Genomic DNA, 22,036 nt, shown 5'->3' on the forward strand with positions numbered 1-22,036 from the left:
ATACATTGACCTGGTCTGGGAAAAGCAAGGTCTTCACTGGGGCCAATGGGCATTAGCTACTTGCCATGGAAATCAGTGGGAAGCTGGAAAGATGAAAGCAGACATGAGTGAGAGGGCCTTAGGAAGCTGAGGGAGTTGTGTTTGCCTGCCTGCTCAGGTTGGACGTGGGGACATAAATGGAAATGGGGTAATTTTCCTGGAAGAAGATCTGATGGACGATAAAACAGCACAAGTTGGGAGGGAGGGGACAAGATGCCCAGAGAGCAGGTGGTAGAAAACAGACAAGGACCCAGGAGGAAAGGAAAGATTTCCCACTTTTTAACAGCTACTACAACCGAAACTCTGGTCCAAGGGCCAGATATGCCAAGAAAAGGCCGTTACCCATAGAGGTGTTGGAGGTGTTGGCTGTCCAGTCCATGAGGGTGCCTGGCCAGGTCAGCAAGTGCAGCTAAGATTCAGTCTGCGCTCCTCCTACCAGGCTGTGTGCCATGGAGCTGCACCGTGTCTGACCAGCAAAAGGTGCCTCTTCCCCTAGGCTATATGTGGCCCTATGCAAGAAATTATTATCTCAAGATCATGGCATTCGCATTGGACTCTCAGACAGGAGGCAGAATAAAAAGACCTTTGGTCATCACACGATTAGAAAGCAGTACTTTATACACATGATGGTTCTATGCTTTTGAGATTCTTTTTGTTTTTCTTCAGTTTTTCCTTTACCTTTTGTTGCTAGTGTTGAAAAGTCCCTTTTGTTGAGCTAAAGAAGAAATGCATTTCTTGTTTTTGATTTTTCCACATTGAAACCAAATTTCAAGAGGAAAATCAAACCACACACAAACTGTATGAACTGCTAGACAGCAGATAGGCAGAAATACATGGCAGTGATGTGCTACGGCTCACGAATTAGTCAGATCAACATGTGAAGCCCAGCTCTGCTGTGCAAATGGGGCAAACTAACTTCCTAAGTCTCATTTTCCTCACTGGAAAAGTCGTTCAACAGATTTTTACCAGGCAGGGCCTGGCACTGTTTTAGCATTCCCACATTAGCGTCTATATGCTCATGAAGATTAAATTCTAGATCAGGGTGGTAAAAAGGGGGAAAGACAGACAACGCTAAAAAATTCATATAATTTAATTTGCAAAATCCTCCTCCTCACAATTACATCAGTATGCATTTCTCTTTTGCATTTCTTGATATCTTATTAGCCAGAGAGCCATTGATCTGCAAGGGGAGCAGGGAGAGATCAAAGTAAGGCATCAGGAATGCAAAGTTATTTAAAGAGTTAATATTTAGTTTCTGACATCCAAATAAGCTTTCCAAATCAACAGCAAGATAATAATTCTTGACGCCAGGTGAGGTGCCTCACATCTGTAATCTCAGCACTTTAGGAGGCCCAGGCAGGAGGACTGCTTGAGCCCAGGAGTTCAAGACCAGCGTGGGAAACACAGCGAGACCTTATCTGCACGAGTACTAATTTTTTAAAAGTTAGCTGGGTGTGGAGGAGCACACATGTACTCCCAGCTACTTGAGAGGCTGGGGTGGGAGGATCGCTTGAGCCCAGGCAGTTGAGGCTGCATTGAGCCGTGATCGTGCCACCACACTCCAGCCTGGGCAACAAAGCAAGACCCCGTCTCAATAAAATAAAAATAAATAGGACCTGCTGACTAGATCACAGATTTTATGTACACTGCACATCCACATATACTTACACCTGGAGTAGGGATGTGGACATGCAGTGGACGGAGTTGAAAGTGCAAGAAGTCTGGGAGGGGAGGAGAAGAGGAAATCAGACACCAGTGGTTTTTTTCTCTGCTTCATTTTCTGGGACCCAATCTCAAACATCCGGATGAATGAGGAGAAACCTGGGCACGTTGGGGTTTGTGGCTCACTTCCACAGTTGTAGTACAGATAGGCTACCAAACAGGGCTGCCAGGTAAACAACAGGAAGCCCAGTTACATTTGAATTTCAAGTAAACAATAAATAATTTTTAGTATAACTGTGTCCCATGCAATATTTGGGATATACATTTTTTTCACCGTTTCTCTGAAATTCAAATGTAACTGGACTTCCTATATTTTTACTTGTGAAATCTGGCACACTTACCCCAGGAGAACTGTTAGCTTGGGGCGTCAGCCCCCCATGGCATGGGCATGATGGCACAGAAGTGACAGTGGGAGTGTTGACAGCTAGGCCTAAGGAAGCATTCTTGCTTGATGTCTGGAGTTCTTGGATTGTCTGGCCCATTGTAAGTGCCCAATAAATATCACCTATCATTATAGCAATCAGTGAAACACCCTCTTATGTCCCTGGAGACATGGGAGCAGGAGAGGGAGAAGAATGCTGTAGGCAAGAATAGAAGAAATGAGCTAATATTATTCCATGAGTAAATTGGCACTGGCAAGGCTCCCATTGGATAAAAGATTGATGAGGCATTCTGGTGTCAGGAACGAATGTTCAGAATCCAGCCCTCATGCTGATCAGAGAGTCTCATTGGGCCCTGGCCAGGGGACTAAAAGAATGCAGAGCTCTAACAGCACAAAGAACTATAGGCCTGGAAATATAGTAGTCCATCATACCTCCCCCCTAGGGAAAACAGGAAGAGATCCAGTATACGTGTGAGAGACACAGAGTGGATATCTTTTAAAATAAGCAGGGTGAATTAGGTTTACTGCATTGGAAAACTACTGGAAAGCCAGCTATCAATTAAAACGACCAGAAAATTCCTTGCTGTTGAATCAAACTCAAGAAAAGCATACAGTGATCTTTTTGAACAGCTTTGCCTTCTGAATTTATGGCAAAATCCCCCTAATTAGTAATGTGAAGCCTTGGAAAATGAAAAGAATGTCCTAAAACCAAATTAAAAAGGCAAAATGGTGGTCATGAAATTGACAACTTACTGGTAACTCTGTCTCTTTTGCCCTGTGAAAATGTGCTTTTACTTATGGATTACTCAGCCTTAAATTTTTCCAGTGATGTTACAGAACCGTGAAAGTATTTCCACACCAGCATATTCTTGTCTTTAAGAAGTCATAAAGTGTATATGCAATCTTTTTCCTGACAATTGGCATAGGAACTTGGAAAGTTAGCAGAAATAGATGATGACTGGCAATTTCTATGTAGCATCTTGTTGTGCTTTGGTTTACAAAGTCATTGAACATGATGGGCTTCACACTTTATTTTATTTTTTTATTTTATTATTTTATTTTATTTTATTTTATTTTAGTTACTTTGAGATGAAGTCTCGCTCTTTCACCCAGGCTGGCGTGATCTTGGCTCGCTGCAACCTCTGTCTCCTGGGTTCAAGCAATTCTCCTGTCTCAGCCTCCCGAGTAGCTGCGATTACAGGCCCATGCCACCATGCCCAGCTAATTTTTGTATTTTTAGTAGAGACGGAGTTTCACCATGTTGGCCAGGCTGATCACTAACTCCTGACCTCAGGAGATCCACCAACCTTGGCCTCCCAAACTGCTGGGATTACAGGCATGAGCCACTGTGCCCAGCCTAGCTTCACACGTTTCTTAAGCACAGTATAGTAGAAAACGGCCTTGCATATTGTATGGTCCAGAAGGTAGTCCTACATCAGTTGAGCAATGATCTGCGCCAATCAAACACATCCTGGCCTGACATATCCAAGGTTTATATCATCTACTTTTAATAAGGCTACTGTGGGTTAGAAGAAACAGCTAATAATATTTTTTATTTCTAAGTGACATGTTGACACACAATGGAATTATCTATTTGTAATAGGCTGAATTGTTGCCTTGTAAATTCTTATATCAGTTTTGCCATTTTGAGAATAAATACAATCTCTATTTTGTTAAGAAATTAGACTAATCCAAATAGCTGAATGATAATAGTATGAAGCCCCACAAAGCATGGCTAAATAAGGCGTGTATGTTGTCCTTATGTATCTGAAGTTTTTGTGGTCTGCTCAAGTTTTTCCCTAAAAACTTCCCTCAATATGAGCTGTATGTTAAGGTTCTGATATGATTTGACTGTCCCCTCCAAAATCATGTTAAAATTTAATTGCTATCATAACAGTATTGACCAGAGGCACCTTTGAGAGATAATCAGGTCCTGAAGGCTCTGCCTGCGTGAGTAGATTTATGCTGTTATTGTGGGAGTGGGTTACTTATCACAGGAGTGTGCTCCTGATGAAAGAGTAAGTATTTTCTATTCTTTCTCTGTCTCTTGCATTTGTCACTTGCCCTTCTGCTTTCTGCCATGGGATGACACAACAAGGAGGCCCTCCTCAATGGCTGAGCAGATACTAGTACTATGCCTTTGGACTTCCCTGACTCCAGAACCATAAGCCAAATAAACATCTTTTCTTTATAAATTACCCAGTCTGTAATACTCTGTTGTGGCACCAGAAAATGGACTAAGACAGGTTCCATTGGAGGTATTACAGTCACAGCAAAATGCTATAAGGAAAAAATTTTTTTAAAAATTGAAAATAAAAGAGATAAAAGACCAAAAAAAAAAAAAGAGAATTATACTATATGAAAGTATTTTATTCACAATAAGTTTACAAATATAAGGTTTTCTTATTATTAATCATTTAAACTAAATTTCAAATTTAGAATAATTTCTTCAGATTACCTTTATTTTAACTTTTTTAGCAAACGCTTTCTTTATCAACCATGCAAGTGAATGTGCTAAACCGATTAGGGAAGACTGGATAAAGTACTGAAATGGTAAAGCAATTTTTCTTGATAACATTGTTTCGTTTCAATAAAATTATCTATAGGGCCAACTAAGTTTTTGGCCTCTAGAAAAACAATAATGACTTGAAGATATAGTTCATGTATGAACTTAGATTTGTATATCTTAGATGAAGCCTTATCTTTGCATTAAAAACATCTTCAAAAGACATTTACTAAGCAACATTGTTGGTGATAAATCAACTCTGTAAGCATTAAGTGTGTTATTAAAAATATTTGAAACTAACAAAGTCACTTTTTAAAGAAAATGTACACTTAGTATATTAATAGTTAAGATTTTTTTTTTCTTAGCCAGTTCAATGTCATGAGGTTCATAGCAGTTTCTTCGCAATTATATTATGGAGAAAAACAGGTGAATCATGAATCACTGAAGTCTCCTTCAGCGTAGCTGAAACACTCATCCAAAGAGAAAACATAATCCTTGGAGACTGCTTTTTATAAAACAGTAAATTCCAAGACCCTACAGAGAAAATGTGAGTTTAGATAATCTTTGACAGGCAATTTTTTCCTTTTGTTTCCAGCTTTATTGAAAAGGTAATTTTTAATTGTCCAGGGTTATAATTATAGCAATTAAAATATAAAATGAAAAGCCAAGATACTGATAATGATTGGTATCATATATGGTCATAGTCATGATAAAACTTTATCAATTCAAGTTACTAGATTAGACAAAATGTTAATCTTCTGTCCCTTTTCAAATGGTTTTTAGCATCAGATAGAATCATACTACTAAATTCCACTATACAAAGGTCTCTTGTTTAGCAATATAGAATCACTGTTTTTCTTCATTATCCTTCCTTTGAAGGATAATCTAAAGATGTGTCCACCAGTAAGGATCAATGGAAATCGGTGAAATTCGAATGAACACTTATTACAATTCTGGTAAAAGTAAGGATGGGAAGGGATGTGAAGTGAGTGGCTACAATTAGTACAAAATACATGACCCTGAATATAGAAGCCACTCTATAAATCCTTAATTAAATAATTAGGGACTTAATTAATTTTTGCCTTCTGGCCATTATCACATCTAATCAAAAGTTGATTATAACTATTACACCATGTGAAGCTACTCATGATCATAAGTTATATTTTTAAAAAGCACCGGGAAAATTAATGACCACTTAAAATGCACACAACTTGATTATTCCAGTCTCACAAAACCTTTGGAAACCACAGCTGTTGATAATGTTTTTGATTTGCCAGATCCTGTAATAGTCCACTGACTTTGCCTTGAACATGGCATTTGTGCCATATTAAAGTCTGGCAAGCTTAATCTTTGCTAACCACTGGCAAATGTGAACATACTATAAAATGTATAAACATGTTTCGGCCAAAGTCATTATCAGGTATGTATTTGCTTGGATTTGACTAAGAAACCTCTAATTTGTTCATGTGCACTTGGCATATTTACATTCTGTGTGATGATCATGCTTGCAATTTATATACTACGTGTCTGACAGCCAACGAAAGCTCTAAGTGCTATCGAGGAAGAAAAGAAAAAGGAGAGGAAGAAAAGAAAAAGAGAAGAAGAAAAAAAATCCTATTTTACTTATTTTACTTCTGTTAGTGTGAGAATGAACTTCCACAAACTTTTAGAGGAAAGTCTTCCAACAGTGATCTTCCACATCCTCCCACCCTACCTGCCCCATACTAAAGACATTTTTGAAAAGTTGGCATATTCTCTTTCTACATCATCCCATAAGAGAATCTACCCCTGCATTTATCTGGCGACATGCCTCAGAATAGTGTAAGAACTAAGGTCTCTGGCCCTTTACCAACCCCAAGCTCAAAAAAAACATTATCTCTGATATTCCAACACAATGGAGTTCCTCAGTCTGGAAATGCACATCCTCCATTAAGGTGGCATCGAGCAAGTAGTGTGCGATTTTGAGATCATTGTTCTGTTTTGTTCATCCATGCATTTATACAAGGCTAGCAATGTGTGATACAGGGTAGAGTTTGTGCTTTAGTCTTACTTCCCCCACAGTGGGCCTCATGGAAAACTTTTCATTAAATTCCCATTTATTGACTAACTTTCCCATTTAAAAACTCAATAACCTTCCAAATATGGCATCTTACATTTATCTCACGACATGTTGTGAAGTAGAAAAGGTAGGAATTATGTAATGATTTATCATATATAATCAAAGGGAATGGTTCATTTTCAGAGCAGGACCAGAATTAGCATCTCCTCATCCTAGCTCTCCATCCAGGCCCACCCTTCGGGGTCTCGTGACAGGGAGCACATTCTATTTACTTTTCAGACCCAGGAGATGGATGCCTGTAATGAATAAAAAACACTAAACATAAGCATAAAAAATATAACAAATCAGCCCCGGCTCAAACAAACCAAACCAAAACAGAGAAACAGAAGCTTCTTCCTAAGAGTCATTTACTGTTCACGGACTCATTCGACAATTTATTGAGCTTCTACTAAGTTCTAGATGCTATCTTTGACACTGTTCACTTCAGGGAGTGAGATGACATGGGAAAGTAGCTATCACAGTGCCTGATGCGTGGGGGACAATCAATAAAGTACATTTTCTTCCTTCTCAAATGTTTACCCTTGAACTAATCAATCTATCAAAATCCATATGCAATCAAAAGGAAAGTATTCGCTTCTGATCCAGAGTCATCATTCCTTTATACCTCTATATCTGTGGTTACGTACTGTGACATTTAGGCACGAGCAATCAAGCCAGAGAGAATAAACCACACTCAGGCCGAATCATGGCTTGTGATTTGTGGTTTGCCGGTTTTTTGTGGTAAAAGGGAAGAGGAAAAAGCCAGTCAAGTGTCCTGGTATTAATAGGCTTTATCAGTATATACTCCTGCGCTGCCCCAGCTCACGCACTCACGCAGACTTTGGGGAGGAGGTATTATTAATCTAAACAAATAGCTTGCGATTGAAAATAAACATTTTACTATCTTCTCTGATTATTTAAATTTAACTTCCATGTCCAAGCAATTTATACAGACAGACATAGCCTTGAAGCCAACACTTTCTGCCCTAACTTGCATCCTATTTTCTATTTGCTTTTCTTTTTTTTTTTTTTCTCTGCTTGGCTCCCAAGACTAGGTCATATATGAAGGGGAAGCCAATCTGAGGCATCATTAATGTGTACCTTTCAGCAGTTTTCATGATCAACGCTAATCACTACCACCAAATTGTTCGTGTAGTAATCCACACTGATCACCGAGACATCTAGAATGAATAGATCCTTGCATACACAGACATAGTAGTTGTAGCTCCAAGATAATTAAAGAACTCATCTATGACCTCTACTGGTCATGTTACCAAAATACAACAGCTGCCATTCTTTCAGACGTCTTTTCATTTATTAAAAAAATATTTTTCAGCCCCTACTATGTGCCAAGCATTGTTTAAAGTATTGCAGTAAACAAAACACACAAGACCCTATCCCTCTTAAAATTCAGCAAGGGAGACATTTAAACTATAAACATGATAAGTAAGTTCATTGTAGAGTATTTTAGAAGGCAATAGGTGCTTTCTTTTTTTTTTTTTTTTTTTTTGAGACGGAGTCTCGCTCTGTCGCCCAGGCTGGAGTGCAGTGGCACGATCCTGGCTCACTGCAATCTCCCCCGCCTCCCGAGTTCAAGCCATTCTCCTGCCTCAGCCTCCCTAGAAGCTGGGACTACAGGCGCCTGCCACCACACCCGGCTAATTTTTTTGTATTTTTAGTAGAGACGGGGTTTCACCGTGTTCGCCAGGATGGTCTTGATCTCCTGACCTCGTGATCCGCCTGCCTCGGCCTCCCAAAGTGCTGGGATTACAGGCTTGAGCCACCGCGCTGGGCCAATAGGTGCTTTCAAAAGGAGAAAAAAGTAGGTCAAGGTAAAGGGAATCAAAAGTACAGAAGAGGGCCCTTTTCCCCAACTAGTGCCAGGCCTGCAGATCTCTGTCGAGCCACGGACGTGGTCTCTGTTCTGCAGGATGGGGTTTATCACACTTGTTAAGAATAAGGCCTACTTTAAGAGATACCAAGTGAAATTTAGAAGATGACGAGAGGGTAAAACTGATTACTATGCTCTGAAATGCTTGGTGATACAGTATAAAAATACATACAACACACCCAAATACAGGATGATAGAGCTATCATTTGTTAGATTGCTTATGCCCGTACAGAGGGGAATATGATAGTCTGCTCAGCATATGCACACGAACTGCCAAAGTACGGTGTGAAGGTTGGCCTGACAAATTATGCTGTAGCGTATTGTACTGGCCTGCTGCTGGCCTGCAGGCTTCTCATGGACAAGATCTGTGAAAGCCAAGTGGAGGTGACTGGCAATGAATACAATGTGGAAAGCATTGATGATCAGTCAGGTGCCTTCACCTGCTATTTGGATGCAGGCCTTGCCAGAATACCACTGGCTATAAAGTGTTTGGCACCCTGAAGGGAGCTGTGGATGGAGGTTTGTCTATCCCTCATGGTACCAAACAATTCCTTGGTTATGATTCTGAAAGCAAAGAATTTAATGCAGAAGTACACCGGAAGCGCATCATGGGCCAGAGTGTTGCAGATGACATGCGCCACTTAATGGAAGAAGATGAAGATGCTTACAAAAAACAGTTCTCTCAATGCATAAAGAACAGCATAACTGCAGACATGATGGAGGAGGTATAAAAGAAAGCTCATGCTGCTATACAAGAGAATCCAGTCTCTGAAAAAAAGCACAAGAAAGAAATTAAAAAGAAGAGGTGGAACCACCCCAAAATGTCCCTTGCTCAGAAGAAAGATTGGGTAGCTCAAAAGAAGGCAAGCTCCCTCAGAGCTCAGGAACAGGCTGCCGAGAGCTAAACCAAACAGTTTTCTATGAGGATTTTTCAGATAAAGACAATAAACTTATGAACAGAAAAAAAAAAAAAGACAGAAGAGGTAGAGCTGGAGAAGTAGGTGGCAGAATTAAATTAGGTGCTCAGGATAAGTATCAGTGAGAGAGTGGAATTCAGCAAAGCCTTGAAGGAGGTAAGAGCCTCAGCAACTACTAACACTAGTAGGTTCTCAGATTAGTTAAATTAGATACTGTATTAGTCTGTTCTCGAATCGCTACAAGGAGCTACCTAGGACTGGGAAATTTATTAAGAAAAGACGTTTGATTGAGTCACAGCTCCACAGACTATACAGGAAGCATGACTGGGAGGCCTCAGGAAACTTACAATCATGGCAGAAGGCGAAGGGGAAGCAGGCATGTCTTATATGGCCAGAGAAGAAAAAAGACAGTGAAGGCGGAAGTACTACACGCTTTTAAACAACCAGATCTCATGAGAACTCACTATCACAAGAACAGCAAAGGGGAAGTCAATCCCCCGGTGATCCAATCACTTCCGACCTGACTCCTCCTGTAACACCGAAGAATACAATTTGACATGAGATTTTGGTGGGGATAACAGAGCCAAACCATATTAGACATCATCCTGGAAGTAGTGTCCATTTTCACAGAGAGTTTCTAAAAAGGTTTTGGAGTCAACCAGACTTGTGTTCAAACTCCGTACTGGTCAGCTTTTGGTGCAGCAACAAACAACACCAAATTCTCAATGGCTTTACAAACTATTTATTTCTTGCTTACGTTTCATGAAGGCTGCAGGTTGACTGTGGGTCAACTGTGACTCTGTTGGGCTCAGCTCTGCTGGATTCGACTCAGCCACAAGTATTGTCTTCTTCTGGAGCCAGGACTGAAGGAAGAGCAACTCTCTAAGGTGTGCTGTTCTCACGGGGGAGTTCAAGGCTGAAGTAGGTCTCACCAAACCACACCGCTGAAAGCTTCTGCTCAGGCAGCAAATATCAAGTCCGCACACATTTTATTAACCAAAGAAAGTGGCCAAGTCTAAGGTCAATGCAGGGAGGGCAATGTATTCTGTCTGCACAGAAGTATGGCAAAGGCAAGGAAGGACTGAATAATTGTGAACAAATAATACAATATGACCTTATTGAGCTCCTCATTATCTTTTATATTTCAGGGTCTATACCAATTGCCACCACCAAATTACTCATCCAGCCAAGTTGAGCCCATCAGACTTACAGCTGACCCACAGTCAACCTGCAGCTCTCATGAAACATGAGCAAGAAGTAAATATTTGTTTTTTAAGCCACCACCAAATTATTCATGTGGCACTCCACACTGACCACTGAGACAACCGGAATGAACAGGTCCTTATAGAAACACAGACATAAAAGTATTTGCAGGTCCAAGGTATGTTGCAGGTCTCTGAATTTTACTTTGTTCATCTGTGGAACAAGAATAAGATCACCTTACTGCAGTGGCTCACACCTGTAGTCCCAGCTACTTGTGGGGCTGAAGTGGTGGGAGGATCAAGGCTTGAGCCCAGGAGTTGAAGGCTGCAGTGAGCTCTGATCATACCACAGCACTCCAGCCTGGATGACAGAGCAAGACCTCCTCTCTGATAAAAAGGGAGGAGGGAAGGAGGGAAGGAGGGAAGGAGGGAGGGAGGGAGGGAGGGAAGGAGGGAGGGAGGGAGACTAGTTATGAAGAACAGATGAGATCATGAGGTCATGTTTGTAAATGCATTTAGCACAATAACTGGCTTATAATAAAGGATCATTAAATGCTAGTATTCTTTTTTTGTCTTTTTCCAAAGGTGGTATCACTCTAGCCCAATTCCTTTGGAGGCTAAGGAGGCAACTGGGGCACGCTGGAAAATTGAGGAGCCTGGAATTCAAGAACTATGGATTCAATTCTGTTTCTAAATTCCGCATATATTCCTAATCTATAAAATGAGGCAGCTGTCTAAATGATCTCTAAAGTTCCTTCCAGTGCTAAAGATCCTCAATTTGGTATAAAACATGCCTGTAGATTGTTTTTTCTCCGGAGGTGCTGTTTAGTTTTAACACCAGGTGGCGCTAGATAACAACTAAATGGAAAAAGACAGGCTCTGTGTGTGTGGAGGGGTGTGTGTGTGTGTATGTGTGTGTGTGTTGTGTGTGTGATGATGTGATTTTGTGTGTTGTGTGTGATGATGTAATTGTGTGTGTGGTCTGGTGTGTGTGTGGTGTGTGTGTGATGATGTGATTGTGTGTGGGGGGGTGATGATGTGATGAAATCTGGAGAGTTCTAGGCTATTTATATTTTCTTCTTATGTGTATAATCTTATAAAGCAGAACTCTTGAAGCTGATGGTTCCTCAGAAACCATCACTCTGAGGAAATGGCTTCCAAAAACAAACCAAGAACTCTGGTCCTAGGCCGTCACACTAAGGGAGAGGGCTCCAGGAGCCTGGGGATGGCACTAGACGCTTTCTAGGTTTGACTTTGAAATTTGGTTTCAGACTTTTACAATTAAAATAATTTATTTTGATTATTTTTAAGAGATGGGGTCCCACTCTGTTGCCCAGACTGGAGTGCAGTGACGCAATCATAGATCCCTGCAGCCTGCAGCTCCTGGGCTTAAGCGATCCTCCCACCGCAGCCTCCTCAGTCACCTGGACCACAGGCGCGCCACCACGCCTGGCACTGGACTTTGAAATTTGGAAACTTCCTTCCATTTGAACAGAGGTATGAGATCATCAGAGCTGTGCTGTAGGATGATATATCTAGCAGCCACAAGATGGGCGCAAGGAGTGGCTGGCAGCGGGGAGCATCGTTTGGGAGGCTCTTATGGCAGACAGGATCCCTGCACAGGCGTCTGAGCTGTGCTTTGGGAGTGAGCATGGAAATGAGGAAGTCGTTGTCGGGACAAAATCCCTTCCAATTGGCAAATGTTTAAATAAAGAGGCTTTCAGCAGGATAAGACATTGTAAGAGATGACACTCAGATTACTAGGAAAACGTTACGGCCACTGACTGGAAGATGGCAGATGACTTCGGGGGCAGCATTGCTGCTATCCCTGCCCAGCTCATCTACACTGCGGGAGGGGAGACTGCTGTCCCCTGCCCTCCTAGGTACTCAAAACACCCCAGGACACACACGCTGCTCTTACTGGGGCCTCCTAGAGACTTGCCGGTGGGGCGCTTCAATATGACAATCAACCTTTTTTTTCAAAATATGTTTTCTTTCGCATGATTTTATTGGTGGTGCTTTAAAATCCTATGGCATTTCTCCAACTCCTGGCGTGCATGCAGCCACACAGCACAGTGGAAGGAGCAATAGATTTGAGGCAGAAAGGCCTGGTTTATCCTGAAACCTCACTTCTCCTGTATAAAACTGATCAGAAGAGATCATGTTTGTTTTAGGCTTCTAAGGTTCTTAATTAAGTAACTTGAGCAAGCTATTTAATTTCTCTGAGCCTCAATCCTATCCAGAACAAGGATAGGTGAAATATCTGTAATACCAATGTCACAGATTTGCCATGAGAAATAAAGGTCATTTGGCGACAGAATAAGTAATTGGTAAATGCCGATTCTCTTTCCCTTTAAAGAAAAGGTTATTTAGAGGCCCTTGTGTGAGTCTGTCAGACAAATTCAGCATCAGCACAGAGACTGATATAATGGCCATGGTTATCTATGACCACTTTTTGCAAGAAATGCTGAGCTGTCATGATACAAAACACTCAAAAATTAAATCTACTAAGCTGGCATACAGTTTGGGACTTAGGATATTCACTGGTCTGCAAGAAATAAAAAGGAAACAGGGGTTACACAATGCATCTCTGTTCTAGTTACTCAATCTTTACCCAGCTGAAACCTTGCTTCACAACAGATTAGCCACAGCCCCTAAGGGAAATAAAATCCTGAATTGCAAACCCTGTTTTGCCACCTCACCAAACCTTCATAAATCTCAGCTGCAGTGAATGCATCTCCTATTCAATTTATGAAATGACTATTTTGAGAGACTATTCATACTAGTCATCTTTATTAGTCCTTCTGCCAACTCTCCAAACAGGGGGAAGAAGAAATTAATATGCAATATTAATGTTTTTATTTTGCATATAAATTTGCTGTTTTCAAGGGATAAAGGGCAATATATGGAACGTGAACCTGGTAGATAATTTCCAGAGCTGGGTCATTGCTGCTTCCCTCTTATTCTGGAGACAGGCAAAAGCTACTTGCTACCAAAATCCCAGCGAATAAGTGTCCTATAGCAAGCAAGTGCGTAGTGCCCACCAAGGAGTGCACAATGTCAACTATTCACACGCTAGGGAGGAGAAAACTAAGAGAGAGTGCTTGAAGCGATGATGTGGCACCTTTACAAGAGTCAGGGATGAGAATGCCAGTACCAGCCACACAAGCACACACTCTTTTCAACAGTGGAAAAATGGGGAAAGCTGTGCACCCAGCCACGGCTGCTATGAACACAGCTGACAAGAAGCACCCTTCTAGTTCTGCTCTTGTAGATGAGAACACCCACCCCTTTCTTCATTTAACCCAAGCCACCCCCCATTCAAACGACATGATCATGGGGCCTGAGGACTCGGGGTTGGAGCTGTGCGTGGCAGCATAACCTTTCCTTTCCCACTCCTTGCTTAAGGATCCCCTGTATGTCACCATGTGGCCTCACCAAGACTCACCTCATCAGGATAAAGAAGACAGCAGGGACCACTGCAGGAAGCTGAAAGTTTGCTACTTGGGTATATGCTTACAGAGTGTGAGATGCAACTTGTTTCCTAAGGTTCAGGGCTATGAGACTCCAGAATGCATTACAGAAAACATTACTTAGAAGTAGCCTCTGTTGATTTTAAAGAAACTGGTGGGGAGATGACTTTCTGGACTGACTGTGTGAAATTTAAACAGACACAAATGTCAGGGAAGAAGGCCCAGGCTGCTCCCGTGGAGCCTCACAGGATGGCAATACAGAGGAGTGGCCATAGTGTTCTGGGGTCTGACCCTCAGCCATGCAGGTCCCAAGAGAGGATTTTGTCTGTGTTGCTGGGTGATTAGGTTGAAACTGACCTGTGCTAACCAAACTCTCAAACAAAACCCACATTTATTTATTTGTAACAGGTACAGAATAAGCCTTTCCAAGGATCTCCAAACTTGTTTCCTCAATCTTGGACACATTCTGCCCATTATCAAGGTACCTGGGAGACCAAATTCATGATCAGAATGTTGCTTGTGAACAAGGATTCAGAGCAAAAACATTTCATAACCTTAAGGGGTGCAGCATCCAGATACTGGAGCAGACTTCTGAATGAAATGTACTTTCTAGATTATCTGAACAGGAGTAGCTACCAAGAAACGTGTCTCTCTCCTCTGGAAAGTGTTAGAGAATCACAACAAATTCTCACTGCCTGGCCTCCCCTTACCTCAATATGTGCAGATTATCTAGCTGCCACACCTCCACTCACACGATTCCCCTTTTTCTTCAGATGGATCACAGTTCCTGCTGCCTTGTAATCTATTCAGTCATTTTCCTGACCCTTTTTACCTGGCTCATCTTAACTATCCCCAATCTTTGTTGCTGTTCATTACCAGCTCTCAGAGATGGTTACTGATGGTTGCTGTTGTCAGTGACTCGTTGGTTCTTACTAGCTCCTCTGATGGAATAGTTTTCGAGTTCTGGGGACACTTTAATGCATGCATGACAAGCTCCTACAGCCCTCCTGGAGGCTGGAAGATGCCTCCTGCAGCCATGTTCAGCACCAATTGTTCTGTGCATCTGTGGAAGGAGCTTGTAATGTGTTTTATTTATTTTGTCTCCACACGTTCTCACCTTCCTAGAGGAAGAGGTGAATAAACTGCCCCGCCTATCCTCACAAGAAAGTAATTTTTTCACCTTAGGTGGGCCATCTGCTTCTTCTAACAACTCTGCTTTGCCTTGAATTGAATACATCTTGTCCCAGGCATTTTGCCAGCTGTAGGCTCCAGGAAATGGAGCAACTAAAAGTGGTTTCCTTATGATGTCGAGGTCTTATTATTTTCTTTCTTTCTTTCTTTTTTTTTTTTTTTTTGGAAATGCAACTTATGAGATCAACCCAAAGGAAATTGTGCATCTGTATCCATAAGGGTGGTTGTTCACAGAGTGGCAGGAGTCTCTGAGCAACAATCTAAGCTGTATATGAATTTCTTAAGAACTAATCCCATTGCACATGTTGGTAGATGTTGCAGGGGCCTGATAGATGGGGGAAATTGAGTATTTCCTTTAGGACTCAAAAGAGACTCCTAAACTGGAGATTCTCAACCTGGGATGCAGATCCAATTCACCTGCGAGGTTTTCAGCCTTCATGCCTTAGTCCCACTCAACTGGCTGCTTCTTGTGCCCAGCTGTGTGGAGAACAACTCTCCTAAGCCACTAGGAATCAAAGCTCCCAAGTTATTGGGAAAAAAAATTACCCGGGGCAAAGAGCCAGAATGTGCAGTCTTAATTCAGAAGATGGTGAGCAGTGGGAGGCAACAGTAACCTGACGTTGTTTTCTGATGTGATCATTCACAGACTCTGGATTATAGCAAGGAGTAAGTCACAAAGAGCATGAGGCAGCCTTGGGCTGGAGATCACGGGCCACTCAGGCCAATGGAGGGGAATTTTTCCTGCTTCAGCTCAGAAACAGAGTATCAGCCAGGGCAGCATCACTTGAGTGATGTTAAGAGGCAAAGCAAAACAGAAGCTCCTTCCAGGAATCAATGCATCAACATGGGAGCCATTTTATGGAGGTAAGAAACAGAAGAAAAAATGGTAGGGATCATGAGATAGAAGAAAACGGCATTCATGGGCTTGTTCGAACATAAATATGAGAGAAGGCCTTGAGATTTGCAGAACTACTCAGAAGAGATGGGGCCATGGCTGATATTCAGCCAGTACACACAGGCATGATGTTACTGCAGGTTGAAATTGGAAATCCTGCCCTGATGGTTGGTAAGTAGCTTAAGTTAGACCACATGCCACCAAATGACATCATGCAGTGGCTACTGCATGGGTGGTTTTGGGACTTGGGACTGGTGCATCTGCACTGGGCAGCATGAGGTAAGACCAAGGTGGAAGCTGGGACAGACGCAGTGCCTACTTGCTGCTCAGGAGGGGTCCAGGGTTGGCAGGAGTAGCAGAACAAGTTGGGCTAGTGACAGTGTTGCAGATGGGGCAGAAGCAAAAGTTCTCTGGGTACAGATGACATGAGAAACATTAGCATTCTAAATACGAGGGGCACCCCACCCAATCGCTCTCCTGCTGAGGCATGTGCCTGGGCCCACACCTGATAACCATCTACACAAGGAGAAGCTACTGGACGCATTTAGTACAGTTTCCTCCGTACAACTATAGCTTAGAGACAAGCAGCATTTAGTTTAGTGAGAGCTTACCAAACATAAGACCATACCAGTAATTTCTAAAAATCGATAATGATTTAAAAATTATTAGAATGATTTGATGAAAATGTTGCCTTGTAAGCTACATTACACTATAAAGTTTCGTGATACATAGTTTAGTTTAAAGAATAGAAAGGAAATATTTTTAATTTTTATTTATATACAGATTTATAGAAATACATTTATTTATAAAACATATGCCACCATATAGGTTACTAAATATGTTGCAATTTGTCCTCAGATTGAGCAATGTGGAACTAGGGAGATGGTGATTCAGCTGATGTGGTTTGAGATAGCTGTACCCCTGACCCCAATTCTGGGTTGATCCAACCTGGGAAAAGATAAGTTTTACTTGATTTACAAATAAAACATTATTTACTGTTTGCTGCTGAGGACTGAGCCCACCAAACCTAGTCAGTAGTTCCAAGTCATCACTGTTCTTATACTTCCTGAATCTCTGTAGCCACAAGGTACAAACTGTACAAAAGAAATGGTTAAGTTAGGCTTTTAGTGTCTTTGCCAGGACAGTGTTAGATGAGAAGTCCATTCATTTGACAAATAGTTATTGAATACTTAAATAGTGTCTGGCACAGTTCTAGACACTGAGGATGCATAAGACAATAAAACAGGAAATCCCTGCTCTCATGTAGCCAATGAGCAATTGCAGGTGGTGGGCATTATTCAAAGGCTAATAATGATAGATGGAGCTAAGGAGAAAGTTGGAATCCCATCTCAGCACTGTCTCACTGCACATTCTGCCCTCCTTGGGTTAGAGTCACTAGAGCAACACGATTAACAGCACAGAACCATGGAACTAGTCTAAGCTGAGATAGTCAAACAACTATATGGGTGGGTGCCAGGAAAGGGCCTCTTCTCCCCATGTGCTGCTCCTTTGTCATGACCTAGTATCTAAAATTCTGTCACTGGAGAATCATTTTCTATTATAACAAGGGTTCCTTGGAATCCAGTCTCTTGAGATACATTGAGTTTTTAAAAAGTTCAGTAGTCAAATTTAGCAAACCCTTCAGCTCTTAGAGATTCACAATGAATTAGCATATTAAATATAATCTGTATGGATCTGTATCAGTTTAGGATGAAAAATTTGGGCATCTCTCTTTATTTTTCCAATTCCTTGCTTAAGCCTCCATTCCTCCATATAGTAGGTAATTTGGTTTCACTTTCTTAAGGAACCTTCATTCTCTCTGTTGTACAGAAACCTGGGAATTAACTTAATCCAAAGGTAGTAGTCTTCTTTCAGAAGTCCATGTGACCAGTCCATTAACAGGTTCTGGTTTTAAACATCACTTCTATACAATGTCACTGTTGAAAACTGGTTCCATCTGGCTTCAGTGAGTCCTTGTCTTGCTTGGCCTTGCCGCTATGGAACACTGCGCAGGCAGCAGGGTAGCACTGTGCGTATGAACTCCCAAGGCAACAGCTTATTGGATTTACACTCACACAATCAGCCACTGTTCCCTAAACACGACAGCTTTGCCAAAGTGGCTGGGTATAATTGGGCTTCTAACCACAGCTACACACAGGATCTAGAACAAGCTGTCCCCACAAACCTCGAGGCTCAGTTGAACCTGTCACTGAGCCAGACTCTCTCTTCTTGGGAGACCTTAGTCAGGGCTATCTTAGCCCTTTAGAAAGTTTTACCTAGGTTGAATCTCAAATGGGATGGAGATCCCTAGCCCAGGTCTTCATCCCTTTCCTCCTGGAGGATCTTTGGCACTCGGTAAGTTTATTTTGCCATGTCAGGAGGATACTGAAAAGAACAACCATTGTAAGACCACAGAATGTTCTTTTTCCAGAGACATGTATATCCACTCACCTAATATTGGCATACTTAAGTGTATGCAGGGAGGCCAGACGCAGTGGCTCACATCTGTAATCCCAGCATTTTGGGAGGACGAGGCAGATGAATCATTTGAGGTCCGGAGTTCAAGACCAGCCTGGGCAACATGGTGAAACCCTGTCTCTACTAAAAATACAAACATTAGCTGGGCATAGTGGCGCATGCCTGTAATCGCAGCTACTCGGGAGGCTGAGGCAGGAGAATCACTTGAGCCTGGGAGGCAGAGGTTGCAGTGAGCTGAGATTGCGCCATTGCACTCCAGCATGGGTGACAGAGCGAGACTCTGTCTCAAAAAAAAAAAAAAAAAAGTATGCAGGGAACTACCAATGAAGATCCAGGGAATTCATGTCTTAGTCTATATTGCTGCTTCTCCAGCTTCAAATGGGACATGAGTCACAACCTGGAAGGATACAGAGCATAGCACAGATAGTTTCATGGGAGCAAAAGGATAGGAAGAGAGATGGAGAAAGAGAGAGAAAGATGAAAAGCAAAGGACAGAAAGAGATCCTAGAACAGGAGAGGCAGCTAAGCATGCCCTTAGAGGCAGCTAAGGGGCCCTCTGTCACATAGGGAAGGGGTATGAAAAAAGAGGTAGAAGGAAGATTTCCACTGTTATAATGTCAAAAGGGACATGGTCTACCACAGAAGCTCCCATCTAATGCATCATAACATGTGATTTGCTTCAGGGAGAATCACATTCCCAGGAATTATGCTAAACTAAAGCCCTAAAACCTCCAGGTTTATTGGTTAAAAAGTCCTCACCTCTCAGTGAGGCAGGATTCTAATGGAGAAATCTCAGAACCTTTAAATCGGGAAAGAAAATCCCGTCATTTTCTGAGATAGCTTTAGACTCATTAATTTTCCTTTCTTTTCATTCTTTTTTTTTTTTTTTTTTTTTTTTTTTTTGAGACGCTGGATGCAGTGGAGCGAACTCGGCTCACTGTAAGCTCCGCCTCCCGGGTTCATGCCATTCTCCTGCCTCAGCCTCCGGAGTAGCTGCAACCACAGGCGCCCACCACGCCACCACGCCGGGCTAATTTTTTTGTATTTTTAGTAGAGACGGGGTTTCACCGTGTTAGCCAGGATAGTTTCGATCTCCTGACCTCGTGATCCGCCCGTCTCGGCCTCCCAAAGTGCTGGGATTACAGGCGTGAGTCACAGCGCCTGGCAGACTCATTAATTTTCCGACACTAAAATGGTCAAAATCTCTATGGGGAGGGGAAAGACATTGAACTTATGTGATATTCTTAAACCCTTCATTCTCACTGATACTTCTCCTTCTCTATTTTCTCAAATATTTTACATAAAGTAACTTAAGACATAAAATAAACCATAGACATAAGATAGCTTAAGACACACAATAAACCACTTAAAATTGTTAAATCTTTCTGATGTCAAGATATTTACACTTGAGCCATCCTGGACCAATCAACACAAGTCACTAACATAGAGTGAGGAAGCAGAGTAAAAATTCTGCAAGGTGGTAACAATCTGGGGGCAATTTTTGTTAATTCATCCCCAAAGAAGGAGGCTTATTTAGAATATTAGTATTAAAGGCAAAGATTAATTTGATCAAATTGTCGTTTGATAGAAGACAGTGTTATAGAAAGGTGTGGTTTTTTTGTAGAATTGTTACTATGCTTTAAGCTTTCAGTGGACAGAGGTGACTCTCTAACACATACCCAATCCTCTGGAATAACAAGTTATATTTCAACAGGATTATACCGTATGTAATATAGTTCATGTGTTTAGAGATTAAATATCCAGAGAAAATATCATCATTGCCTATATCCTGGCATTTCATGTGTCCTATCTGATATGTATTCACATAAAGGGAGCAAGTTTTAGTTATCTAATACTGTGTGGTTTTTATTATTTCAATTTGAAAATGCTTCTATTTAGATTTCCAGATATATAATTTTTAATATGTTTTATTAGTAAAGAATTAATAAAGGAACAATTTTATAGCAAATTTAACACCTATAAATTTCTCTGTTTGCAATGTAAAAGAAACAACTTCCACAGACCACAGGTCTGCTCAAATTTCAAAGAATGTTAAATGAAATACTTCTAAACTGTCCTAAAGTTACCTTATTCCACAAAATAATTGCAGGTTCATTGTTCACACTTTTATATAAAATGGTATCTGATTCTGGATGGATTTATTATATGAATGTGTTTATTATTTTTAAGGTAGCTATATTTGAGAAGCCATATAAAGGCTAGATTATTACAAATTATGATTTTAATTGACCTGAAAAATAAATGTTAAAAAGATATTGAAAACTTATGTCCACACAAAACCTGCATACAAATGTTTATAGCACCCCTATTCTTTTTTTTTTTTTTTTTTTTTTTTTTTGACAAAGTCTCACTCTGTTGCCCAGGCTGGAGTGCAGTGGTGCTATCTCGGCTCACTGCAACCTCCACCTCCCAAGTTCAAGTGATTCTCCTTTCTCAGCCTCTCCAGTAGCTGGGACTACAGGGTGCCTGCCAACATGCCCGGTTAATTTTTTTTTTTTTTTTTTTGTATTTTTAGTAGAGATGGGGTTTCACCATGTTGGTCAGGCTGGTCTCAATCTCCTGACCTCAGGTGACCTGCCCACCTCGGCCTCCTAAAGTGCTGGGATTACAAGTGTGAACCACTGTGTCCAGCCCCAGCACCTCTATTCTTTTTTTTGAGATGGATCTCGCTCTGTCGCCCAGGCTGGAGTACAGTGGCACGATCTCAGCTCACTGCAACCTCCACCTCCCAGGTTCAAACAATTCTCCTGTCTCAGCGTCCTGAGAAGCTGGGGTCACAGGCATGTACCACCATGCCTGGCTAATTTTTGTATTTTTAGTAGAGACAGGGTTTCACTATGTTGGCCAGGCTGGTCTCAAACTCCTGACCTCAGATGATCCGCCCATCTCATTCTCCCAAAGTGCTGAGATTACAGGCATGAGCCTCCATGCCCAGAGCGCACTTCTGTTCTTAATTTCCAAAAACTGTAAGCAACCAAGATGTCCTCCAACAAGTGAAAGTGTAAACAAACTAGTATATCAATACAATGGAATATTATTCAGTGATAAAAATAAATTATCAAGCCATGAAAATACATAGATGAATCTTAAATGTATATTGCTAAGTGAAAAAAGCCAGTATGTAATGGCTACATACTACATGATTCCAATTATATGACATTCTAGAAGGGGTAAAACTATAGAGACGGTTAAAAGATCAATGGCTACCAGGAGTTCAGGGT

The 22,036-nt window shown here is 41.5% G+C and overlaps 1 pseudogene; it reads left to right on the forward strand.

Annotated features, from left to right (window-relative positions):
* Positions 1–8,669: 8,669 nt before the first annotated feature.
* Positions 8,670–9,675, forward strand: LOC101000718 (annotated as a pseudogene).
* Positions 9,676–22,036: the final 12,361 nt, after the last annotated feature.

The sequence above is a fragment of the Papio anubis genome, chromosome 3, assembly GCF_008728515.1.
Source record: "Papio anubis isolate 15944 chromosome 3, Panubis1.0, whole genome shotgun sequence".
Classification (NCBI taxonomy): Eukaryota; Metazoa; Chordata; class Mammalia; order Primates; family Cercopithecidae; genus Papio; species Papio anubis.